Genomic DNA, 12,128 nt, shown 5'->3' with positions numbered 1-12,128 from the left:
GTCAGTAAATCCCAATTTGCAGCCATATTACGCCTCCTATATCTTCCCAACAGCCATGTGTGGTTGGTTAGACTGGTGGTGGCTGGCCCAAGTCAGAAAGTGAGAAAAGGAATAACGATAAGTTAAAGGTGTTTACAATGTGAAACAAAACATGCTTGGAGTATTTTTATTTTGTTTATCAAGACTGGCAAAATGTATTGTGCGGGCATGTGCTTTGCTGACAGTTGTGAAACCCCACAGGCTCCTTGTATATTTTGTAGACCTTAAACGTTTATGCCATCATCATTGTTTTAAGTCTTTAAGATACCGCAAGACTTACTTTGTGATATTTTATTTCATATGCTTCTTATGGGGCAGGAACTCTTTTTTGAATTGCACCAGGGGCCCCAAACACCTTACACATGATGCAGCCCTATATTTTTCCTTTGCGCTTGTAAATTCAACCAAAATAAGATGTGCCACTGAAAAAACATAGAGAAGACAATGCGTTGCACTTTGTCACATTTCTTTGAAATCAAACAATAGACAGCGAACTTGATAAATCAGGCCCTGAGCCCAGTGCAAACACTTCGAGAACAGCTACTGAATTCCCTCTATTGACTTTCTGACACCTTTTATGCCACTTGGCTGAAATCATGGTGAAGATGCAGCTAAGTAAACAAGACTTTTAAAGCTCCATGTGGCTGATCATCCAACTGCAGGTTCAGGCACAGCCTTTACACATCACCAGGATACTGAAATGTACCCAACTTCATGACACATTAATTTAAATGGATGAACGAGCAACTCTATAGCCAGCCAAGGAAATGGCTTGTAGACAAGCACTGGGTTTCACAATGGAAGAAATATAATTTTAAGCACTGCTTCAGCCAAGTGCAAAACTGCATTATATCTGGCTTTTCTGAAAGAATATTCCAACCACTGGGTTAGACTTTCAATTGCTTTCTATGCAGGTGGGCCATGGCTCAGTCATGGAGCATCTGCTTTGCATACACAAGGTTCCAGATTCAATCCCTGGCATCTCCAGGTAGGACTGGGAATGCCCACCCCCCCCACCCCCATGTGAAACCCTGGAGAGCTGCTGATAGTCAGTGCAAGCAGTACTGAACTAGGTAGATACCAGTGTTCTGACTTGTTATAAGGCTGCTTCCTATGTTCCTAACCACTATCCTCTGTATTTGAACAGGCAAATGAATTGCTGCATTTGTTGCCAAACCTGCATCTCAGAAGGTGTAACAAATATTAACCAAGATGGCTGAATTACAGAGCTGGTCACTTAAATTCTGTTAACTTCAGGAATGAATATCAGTGTATATACAGTACTTGCAGTATGCATAGGCTCTACGTGGGTGATTTGGGGTTACTTTCTCCCTTCCTGAGTTAAAGTGTGATGTCAATAACTCCCTGCTCCCCCCCCCCAAGTCATATTAACTGGGGTCCCAACAAAACATTCTATCTCTCTATTGCTTCTGACAATTAAAGCCATATGGTTCTCTAGATCTCTGTGTTTCTCTAGGTCTATGAATCTCTAAGAATGAGCACCCATCCAGGTGGGTCCTGCCCTCAAACAAGTGAAATACGAGGACAAATACGAGACAGGTAGAAAGGGAAAACTAGAAAATGGCAGTCCCACACAACAGGGCCTAAAACAGAGCCTAAATTCAGATCTTGTGTTGGGAAGCTTGGTTGCTCTAGTATGCTTTCAACACCTTTTTGTTAGAAAGGTATGCTAACTTTCCCGCCACTGGAGGAAAACTAGTCACTGTCGTGAGCTTTATCACCATGGAGATTCCAGAGTTAAGTGCCTCAGGGACACAACTCCAGTGACTCAAGAGTCCCCAGGCACCCATATTCAGGAGCCAGATGTCGGCAGATTCTTTGTCACTGACACACAAGTTTACAGAATGAATACTATCAGTCTCTCTCACAATTCACCTAGAGCTGCTTGGAGAATCATGGGCAGGTAATCCTTCAGTTTCAGATTACTGAGGTCCATGCAAAGAGAGGGGGGAACCTTAAACTGTTGTCCCCCACAGGGAGACGAGGTGACTAGCTGCTGGAGGAGGTGAGGGCAGAAGGTGAAGAAGAGCTGTGAGTGGAGGGGGACCCTTTACCCATCCTTTGGACCCCCTGGGAAACTCAACAAACCTGCTGCACCTGGAACTGGGTGTGGAGAGTACAGCTGAATGGGGCACAGCTGTGGAAAGCCTGAGGAAGTGCCATCCACCCTGGGCCTGCACATAAAAAGCAAGTCTAGGGTGAGAGACTAGGGTGAGGTCTGCTGCTTGCAGAAACTCTTCTCATTGAAAGATGTTTGTAGATGAGCTGAGAGTTTGTTTGGACCCTGAGTGAGAACCTGGAGTCTGAGAGGGAGGACATGTCAGAAGGAAAATGAACTGATATCAATTTATATTTTTATGTATTAATAACTTTGTGTTAATGTAACATTTTCCTATGTAACTGTGTATTTTTGTAATACTTTGCGTCAATTGTCTATTGTCACTGCCTTTGTACACTGCTTAGAGATATTTTTAATGGTATAGAGATTAAATAATCAATGGTCTTTGGAGAGAAGAGGTGATGCTTCTCTTGGCTCAAAAGTCATTTGCTGACACAGCAGCCAGCCTTGGTGCCATACACTGTATTTGTATATAAGCACTCTTTAACAGTCATGCTTCTCCCAGTGCACAGATTCCCCACTGGGAATTGTAGTTTGCTTTTCACAGAGCTACAGTCCCCAGCACCCTTAACAAACCTCAGTTCACAGGGTTCTTACAGGGGAAAGTCATGACTGTTAAAGTGGTCGGCTGAGGAGGGGACCTTTATTCCAGCCATCCAGTTAGCCCCACACACAAACACACAAAACAACAGCCTAACCTTTCTTCTGATCTTGCACATGATTAGTGGTGATTCACATATAAGATTGACTGTGCATCAAGAATTGGGTTATAGCTTCTTCGTGGATGCCTTTCGGAGACCTTTAGAGCAAACATGAAATTGAAGGAGAAGTGTGAATTGTTCCAGTGTGGAATATTGTCCTTCAGTTTTGTTATGCATGAAGGCTGGTGTGGGGGTGGATGTGTTGCACAAGGGACACACAAATAGGGCAGGCATTAATATTAACATCCATACTGAGTGAGGATCTCTATTTTCGCATATTAATCACACAGGACAATGGGTTGCCTCTTTGGCAGAAACTAAGCTATTGTCTCAAACAGATCACAGACCTTTTATCCCACACATTTTCCTCTCTTCATTACAGAGATTATTCATCAACTCATGCACAGAACATTCATCAGTGACGTAAGTGTTGCTGAGAGCTATAACATGAATGAGAATATGCTGATTCAAGAACAACTCAGAGTGTGAAAAGTCTTGTGTGAAAATTAATGTTCTACCCAAAACTCCAGTGCTGTGAGGATCCTGATACAGTAAGGACTGTGAAAGGCTTTCTCCTATAGTTTGAATTAGAACATAATTTCTGATCACTGATTACTTTCCTCTAAAAGTGAAATCTTAACTGTATGTTTCTTTGCATTTCTGTAACAACTTCTGTCTCTCTTATTGGAGTTCCATCACACCAGATGTGTGCAACATGGGATAAACTGATCTATGTTGAATGTGAAACTGTCATTGCTGAGGAATCGTTCATATACAGCTCCCTAAGGGCCTTTCAGGAGACACTTCCTTCTATGGCTGGATTACACCTCAACAGAAATGCGGGCCACCAGAACTAAAAGGAAGAGATACCAATTAGTGTGCAAAAGTCATTCGATCAGACAACTCTGCCACCTGAGCTGATATTGCTAGGCAGCCCCACTCTGTCCATTGGTCGAGCCAGAACCATCAGTTCCCACATGACTTGCAAATACCAAGCTGGAAACCAACACAAGCTTTTAAGAGAGATGAACGTGGTATAAGAGGCATCCTTTTTCTGTAGGGTTCACTCATTTCTTTTGTTTCACTGCCATCTCTGGGATGAGTGAGTTCACCACAATGCTTCTATCACATCACCTTCAACTCTTAGGGCAGAAAGGAACTGTCTATTGTTCCTGTAAGCACAATGAATCAGTGTGCCTAATGCCCCAAATGTCATAGAATCATGAAATTGTAGAGCTGGGAGGGATCCCAGGGGTCATATAATCCAAGCCAGTGCAATGCAAGAATTTCAACTAGATCATACACGACAGGTGGTCATCCAACCTCTGCTTTAACCCCCCCACCCCCACCCAAAGGAGAATCCACTACCTATGGTGGGGGTCTGCTCCACTATCGAACAGCTCTTACTGTCAGAAAGTTTTTATTGATGCTTAGTCAGAATCTCCTTCTTGGAACTTGAATCCATTGGTTTGGGTCCTAGCCTCCAGAGCAGGAGAAAATAAGCTTGCTCCATCCTCCATGTGACATCTCTTGAGATATTTGAAGATGGCTATCATATCATATTAGATACTTGAAGATGGCTATCTCAGTCTCCTCTTTACCCCAAGGCAGCAGAAGTTTAGAATCAGAGTTTTCCTTCTCCTAAATTGGCTTACATTCCCAGGTTGACAAACCCTATCTGCCGCTCACTTCCCTCTACAGCACATGCAGAAATCTCCTTCTTGACTATTGACCCACTATTGATGTTGTCAACTCAATCCACAAAGCCTGTCTTCACATACAGGCGAAGTCCTTATCTCACCAAGGGTTTGTGCCCATCAGCTACCCTCACCTGGTTTAGTCAACCAGGTGAAACAATTTCCCAGCGAGTGGCTGCTGTTGCATGCTGACAGCTTCTCGGAGCCGCAGGTGAGAGCTGAGTGCAAGGTAGGAACTACCCCTTCCCTAACACCCCATATACTCCTTAATTGATTTAATTTATTGATACTTTTCTACTGTGTACTTGGGGACATCGCAGTTTTAGTGCTATACTGCAACAAAACTCACCTGAATTATTGCAATGGCCCTAGTTCCCCAGTGACTATGCTTAAGATTGTAGAATCGGTGTAATTAAACATTCTGTTCCATTTTGTGAAGTGGCCCTTATTCTGCTCACTAGCTTATACCGGCTAGTGAGTGCCTTCTTTGCTTTCTTGCTTTCTTGCTTTTTTGCAATGTAACAAGCTTTCTTAATAGTCTTACAATACATTACATATATATAGTACATCTCGTAGAGTAAATTGAGATTTCAATCATACACACACACACACACACACACACACACACACACACAAACATATACTTGTCTTTTCTTACATAGTTATAAACCTTAAGTTTCAGCTGTGTTTATGCTACTTTTTATGCAGTTATTAACAAAACTTATTAATAAAAATTATTAACGAAAAAATCATAAAAACTTTGGACTGCCTGTCAATTCCCGTTGTATGCTTTTATTCTAATAGTGAATGTACCTGCCATTATTAATCTATTCTTTATATATTCTCTAATACATTCTTACAACAATTTGTACCATTGATCTTATTTCTCCTATATTTCTTTATCCAAGGTCATTCAAATGCTGCCATAGACGAAAAACCATTGGTATATTTTTGTACATATCTCTTGCATTTATCCCATTTTTGTGCAAATTCTTGTCTTGAACTGCCCCTTAGGCTGTCGGTCAATTGCACCTTTTCCACATATTCTCGCAACTTATTCTGCCAATCCATTATAGTCAGAACATTTTCCCCTTTCCAGTTCTTTGCTACTAGTATTCCAGCCACCGCCGTAGCATATAGAAATATTTCTCTTAAGTTTTTCAGGATATCTTTACCAACGATGCTTAACAAAAACGCTTCTGGCTTTTTAAAAAATGTTGTTCCAAATATTTTTTTCAGCTCATCGTAGAGGAGGCCCCAGAATTCTCTTATTTTCCTACATGTCCACCACATGTGGTACATTACTTTCCTCACACCTCCAACAGTTACTTGCGATATAAAAATCATCCTGGAAAGCCTTGACAGCGTAAGATATCATCTATACTCCATCTTTAGCATGTTCTCTTTAATATTGTAACACGCCGTAAAATTCATAGTTGTTTTCCAAAGGTTTTCCCATTCTGCCAGCATTATGGGATGCCAGTATAATGGAAGAGAGCCTTCTTTGCTTTCAAAGTGTAATTTCATCATGTGATCTTGGACTATTCCCTCAAAATTAGCCACTGCTGGATTCCTCCTGCCTGCTACTGCAGAGGAAAAACCCCTTCACTGCCAATGCATAATTAAGAATAGAAACAGGCAGTAGAACCGACAACCATGATGATAATGTTCCAGTGAGATTTAGTCCCTGGTAAATGGGAATAGGATTGCAAGTGGGCATCTCTGCCAGGCAATTTTTATTCACCTGCACCAATGCAGTCCCATTCAGTGGACTACATCACTATGAATGGTTAATGACGAAGCCTCTCCTCTTCCTTGAGGGGAGGTGTTGTGAGCGAATTTTTGCAAAGATACAACATGCAACAGGTAAAAATAATGAAATATCATATGATTGGTAATTCTATATCTGATCTTTATTTCAATCCTTTGATTTACCTAGTCATCCTATCTATGGGGGATCTTGGTTGATCTTGGGCTGCATACACACTAACCTGTTTGTAAGACAAAAATGTAGTTTTTCCTCAATCATACTCATTCATACTCATACTCCACAAGCTGTTTTCAATCTTGTTTGATTCTAGTTCCTGCCCTCCTGCTATGGTTACTTGGCATGTATATGACAATGTGTTTGATATGCCCTTGATCTACGCCTTTACCTCCCTGCACATGCCCCAAGCAAATGAAGAAGGATGGGGTGATTGCAGTGTTGGCGCATGCTCACCCACAATGTCATTAGACGGGTGTGGATACTCTCCCCCTTTCTGGGACCACCCACAACTGATTTCATCTGTTTTCAAACGGCGACACTGCAGGATAATGCAGAGTCAATCTGCAATGACCTTGAGAAGAACCACCTTTTGGGGGCAAAAAAATATGCAATAAATCTGGATTATGTGAAAACATAGAAAAAACAAGTAATCTCCTTTGACTCTAGAATAAAATGCCATGTGTACACAGGCATTGTTTCACATTCCTGCTCTATATGCTAAAGCAGCCTTGTTTGGTTCATTTTGCAGGCAATCCTCTGCATGCTCCTGTATATATGTTTTAATATTCTGTTTGGAGCCACCCAGAGTGGCTGGGGAAACCCAGCCAGATGGGTGGGGTATAAATAATACACTATTATTATTATTATTATTATTATTATTATTATTATTATTAGCCTCTTGCTAATGGTGCTGGAGGAAACTCTTGAGAGTCCCATGGACTGCAAGAAGATCAAACCTATCCATTCTGAAGGAAATCAGCCCTTAGTGCTCACTGGAAGGACAGATCCTGAAGCTGAGGCTCCAATACTTTGGCCACCTCATGAGAAGAGAAGATTCCCTGGAAAAAGACCCTGATGTTGGGAAAGATGGAGGGCACAAGGAGAAGGGGACGACAGAGGACGAGATGGTTGGACAGTGTTCTCGAAGCTACCAGCATGAGTTTGACCACTGCGGGAGGCAGTGGAAGACAGAAGTGCCTGGCGTGCTATGGTCCATGGGGTCACGAAGAGTCGGACATGACTAAATGACTAAACAACAACAACAAATGGTCTTCAGTTTGGAATTAGCAAACTTTGTTCCCAGGATTCTATGCCACATTTTCTGCCAGGAAGGTAGAGAGAGAGACTCGTTTCTGTTTCCGTATACAGTGGTACCTTGGGTTAAGAACTTAATTTGTTAATAGTAAACTAAGTGATAAAAGAGAAAAGGAGATAATATGAAATTGAACATGTTATGTTTATTTTAAAGGTATAAAAATTGTGACATAATACATTGAATATAGATACATAACATGTAAAAGTTACAATAAGGTATGACATAAGGTAACAAATTGCTGACATTGTTAATATAAAGAACTCAGAATCGGAAGGGGTGGGGAAGTCCAAGTTGGGATTTTTGTTAAAAAAAAAAAAAAAAATGGTTTCTTGTAAACTCCTTATTTGTTTGTAATGTATAAAATTTGGAAAGAAACGTAATAAAAAATATTATAAAAAAAAAAAAAAAAAAAAAGAACTTAATTTGTTCTGGAGGTCTGTTCTTAACCTGAAAGTGTTCTTAACCTGAAGCACCACTTTAGCTAATGGGGTCTCCCGCTGCTGCCGCGCCGCCGGAGCACGATTTCTGTTCTCATCCTGAAGCAAAGTTATTAACCCGAGGTAATATTTCTGGGTTAGCAGAGTCTGTAACCTGAAGCGTATGTAACCCAAGGTACCACTGTATTGTCCTCTGCTATGGTGCTTATGGTACCATGTAAGCGGTAACTTACCCCCCATAGTAGATCAGGCACGGCCAGTATTAGAAATTATAACTGAGATGTATGTTTGGTGTATTTTGTTCATAACCCTAACCGTCTGGTTAATTAAGGGTGTTCTGATTTTTGCTGGGGGGGGCAGAATTCTGCCTAAGCTTATCTCACCCCATATTAATGCTTTCATTCTCAGCTAAGTTACTTAGAAAGTGTGCTAACTTTCTAACTTTTGGAGTTGGAGGGACAGAGATTGGAAGCTGGCAGAATTGTCAGTCAGTCCACCAACTAGATCTTGCCCCATGATACTTCAGAGTCCTGTTGTTCTTAAACTCAGTGATGGCAGCATCTGATGCACTGGGATATCTGAGAGTGAATCTAGTGCCATTGTTAAAGCTGAAACAATTAGATATCCATCTAATTTGATGGGCATAGTGTGCCTTTGTTCCAAGAACTTTCCTAAGGTTCTCAGGGATGGCACAGCAAACATTTGTTGTCTTCCCATGTTTGGGCTGCAAAAGTGGGCGTGGGAATCTAGAATTTAAGCCTGGGCATATGCAATTTGTAAATAAAAGGAAATATGACTAAGAATTTAATCCACAGAATCTACTCTTCGGGTGAGAAACTGTTACGTTGCCAGGACACATATTTATTACAGCAAAAATACTAGCAACCTCATTTGACATCAGGTTTTAAAAAACAAGATTCATCCCATGAGGGCTGGAAAGAACTTTAATTTGCTGCGGGGAGGGGGCTCTGATTGCTTTATTTTTATTTTTACACCAATCTCTCTACTGCTCAAACAAGGAAACAAGTCGTCTCAAAGTGGTGTATGTGAAAACAAAAGTAAAAAAACCTAAAAAGACAAAGGGCAGAAGAACACGAAACTGGGAGAGAGGGCTCAGTAAGCATCTGAAATATAAACATTTTAAGCTGGCATCTAAAACTAAACACAGAGAGTGCCTGCTTAATATACAGAGGCAATGAATTCCACAATACAGATCTAGTTAGTGAAGCTTCACACGCAACACACTTTTGCACCATATAGATTACTCCTTTACAGCACCTGGAGAAGAGGAGGTTCGTGTTGAGGCTTGAATGTCTTAATAGCTATGTGACTAGGAAATCAGCAGGTGAAGCTTTCCCTAACATGGTTGTTCAAAGTATACCTGAAGGAGCATCTCCACCCCCATCATTCTGCCCAGACACTGAGGTCCCGCTCCAAGGGCCTTCTGGTGGTTCCCTCACTGCAATAATTGAAGTTACAGAGAACCAGGCAGAGGGCCTTCTCAGTAGTGGCGCCCGCCCTGTGGAACGCCCTCCCATCAGATGTCAAGGAAATAAACAACTATCTAACTTTTAGAAGACATCTGAAGGCAGCCCTGTTTAGGGAAGCTTTTAATATTTGATGAATTATTGTATTTTAATATTTTGCTGGAAGCCGCCCAGAGTGGCTGGGGAAACCCAGCCAAATGGGCTGGGTATAAATTAATCATCATCATCATCATCATCAAAGGACAGGAATCCAGGCACAAAATACATTGAGAATATAAGAAGAGCTTTTGCTGGATCAAGCCAAGAGCCCATCTAGTCCAGAATCTTGTTCTCACAGAGGCCGACTTTGGAAAACCTGCAAGCTGGACCTTAATGCAACAGCCCTCACCCCAAATGTGATTCCCAGCAACCAGTAGTCAGAGGCATTCTGCTTCCAACAAGGTGATAAGAACATAGCTATCATGTCTACAATAGTCTTATCGTCTCTTCAAGCCACCCAGGGTGGTGGGTGGGCATCACTACATGCGTCGGAGAAAATTCCACAGTATACCATGTGAAGTACTTTTCTTTTGTCTCTGCTGAATCTTCCAACGTTCCGCTTCAATGGATGACCCGGCATTCTAGTTTTATGAGAGAGGGAGAAAAAATATTTGCCCTACTTAAACAATTAGCTGGAGACAATGCATAGTGTTGTTTTCCACTTGGTAGATTTCTGGGTTAGTGACATGGCTCATTGTGCTAGGGAAAACAATAATTAATTTTATTTCTTTAGTAAATTTATATTTTGCCATTCATCCAAGGATTGATCTACAGAATCTGCTAAGAAAGAAAGAAAGAAAGAAAGAAAGAAAGAAAGAAAGAAAGAAAGACATCTAAATCACCTTGTTTTCTAGGCAGAATCTATATTTTTATTTTACAGCAGATGTTCTATGGGTAGTCAGTGAATTCTGTCTCTGTAGTATCCCTGTCTCTTTTATTTTCCCCAGCCTTAAAAAAGTACATCTAGGCGTTCTTGCTTCTTAATTATGATAAACTGTCTTGTTACATTGCTGAGCTTGCTAGGACTACTTAGAAATATTCTGTCAACAGAACCTTTTCCTCCCTTTCTGAGCACTGCAGTCATCAAACATCCAATCCTTTTACAAGTTCTGCTATAATTTTCATTATATACATATAATATAATTTTGTGGACAGAAACTATAACAAAATACCGCCCACTATAAACACATGCTTATAGGGTTGGTTCAGATATTTGTAATGTTTTCCACAAGGAGCCACCCAAATGGCTCAAGGGGTGCAGCTGTGGGGGGGGAAATGATGACTTCCTCAGCCATTTCACACATGGGAATTGTGGTCAGGGAGTGGTGTTCGCATCACCCAGATGAGGGCACCAGATCAGATGTGGCATCTTCTTTGTGGCCAATTCCCCAGGGTCCATTTTTCTTCCTTTTAAAAAAATAAGTACAGTATAAACTTTATTTAAACAAGTTTAAAAACAGTGATGACAGGAACAGACTCTAAAACTAAGTTTCACATCACACTTAGGCACCTGAACTCTTTCTGTGTGGAGTACCATATTTCTCGCTCTATAAGATGCACCAGACCATAAGACACACCTAATTTTTGGAAGAGAAAAACAAGAAAAAAAAATATTCTGAATCCCAGAAGCCAGGACAGCAAGCAGGATCACTGCGCAACAATCCCGCTGGCTGTCCTGGCTTGTGGGATAGCCACGTGCAGCCTCTCCTGGGCAAGGGCAGCCCTTCTCCCTCCTCGGGAAAACCCCCAAGAGCCGCACACACACTCCATGCACTCTTTAAAGGGAGCGCTGAGAAGAGCCTCCCGTCTGCATTCGCTCCATAAGACGCACACACATTTCCCCTTACTTTTTAGGAGGGAAAAGTGTGTCTTGTAGAGCGAAAAATACGGTAATTAGTGAACTTATCAAGCAAAAAGTAACCAGACCTCATATACAAGTCAAGTATAGAAAGCCACTGTGTGCACATCTGGTGTTTAACTCCTGTTGGGTGGGTATCTCTTGACAGCATAGTCATTATTGAAGTTTTTTTTATTTCATTTGAGGTTTTTAAGCAGAGGTTGGATGGCCATCTGGCATGGATGGTTTCACTGAGATTCCAGCGTTGCAGGGGGTTAAGCTAGGTGGCCCTTGAAGTCCCTTCAAACTCTACAGTTCTATGATTCTATGATTTCAAGACTCACCCAATTGATTGTAATAATGTGTTGTTGTTTTCAATTGTTGTAACCCACCACTGAGGGGTGTGTATGGGGTAGTACCTCTGTGGGGGACACATCATGCTCCTTCTTGGGTACTTTGTTCACCTTTGGTCCCCACTCTGCGCTCAGCTCTCACCTGTGGCCCCTAGAAGCTGTCAACATGCAACAGCATCCACACCCTGGGGGACTGCTTTGACAGGCTGGCTAAACCAGGTGAGGGTAGTCAGTGGGTGTCAAAACCTTGGTGACTTCCCTTGCATACAAAGATAGGCTCTAGCAGATTCAGTCAAGACCGATTATGGGTCCAAT

This window comes from Podarcis raffonei, chromosome 5 (genome assembly GCF_027172205.1).
Source record: "Podarcis raffonei isolate rPodRaf1 chromosome 5, rPodRaf1.pri, whole genome shotgun sequence".
Taxonomy (NCBI): domain Eukaryota; kingdom Metazoa; phylum Chordata; class Lepidosauria; order Squamata; family Lacertidae; genus Podarcis; species Podarcis raffonei.
The sequence above is the reverse complement of the archived record's forward strand: the minus strand, read 5'-3'. Positions refer to the sequence as shown.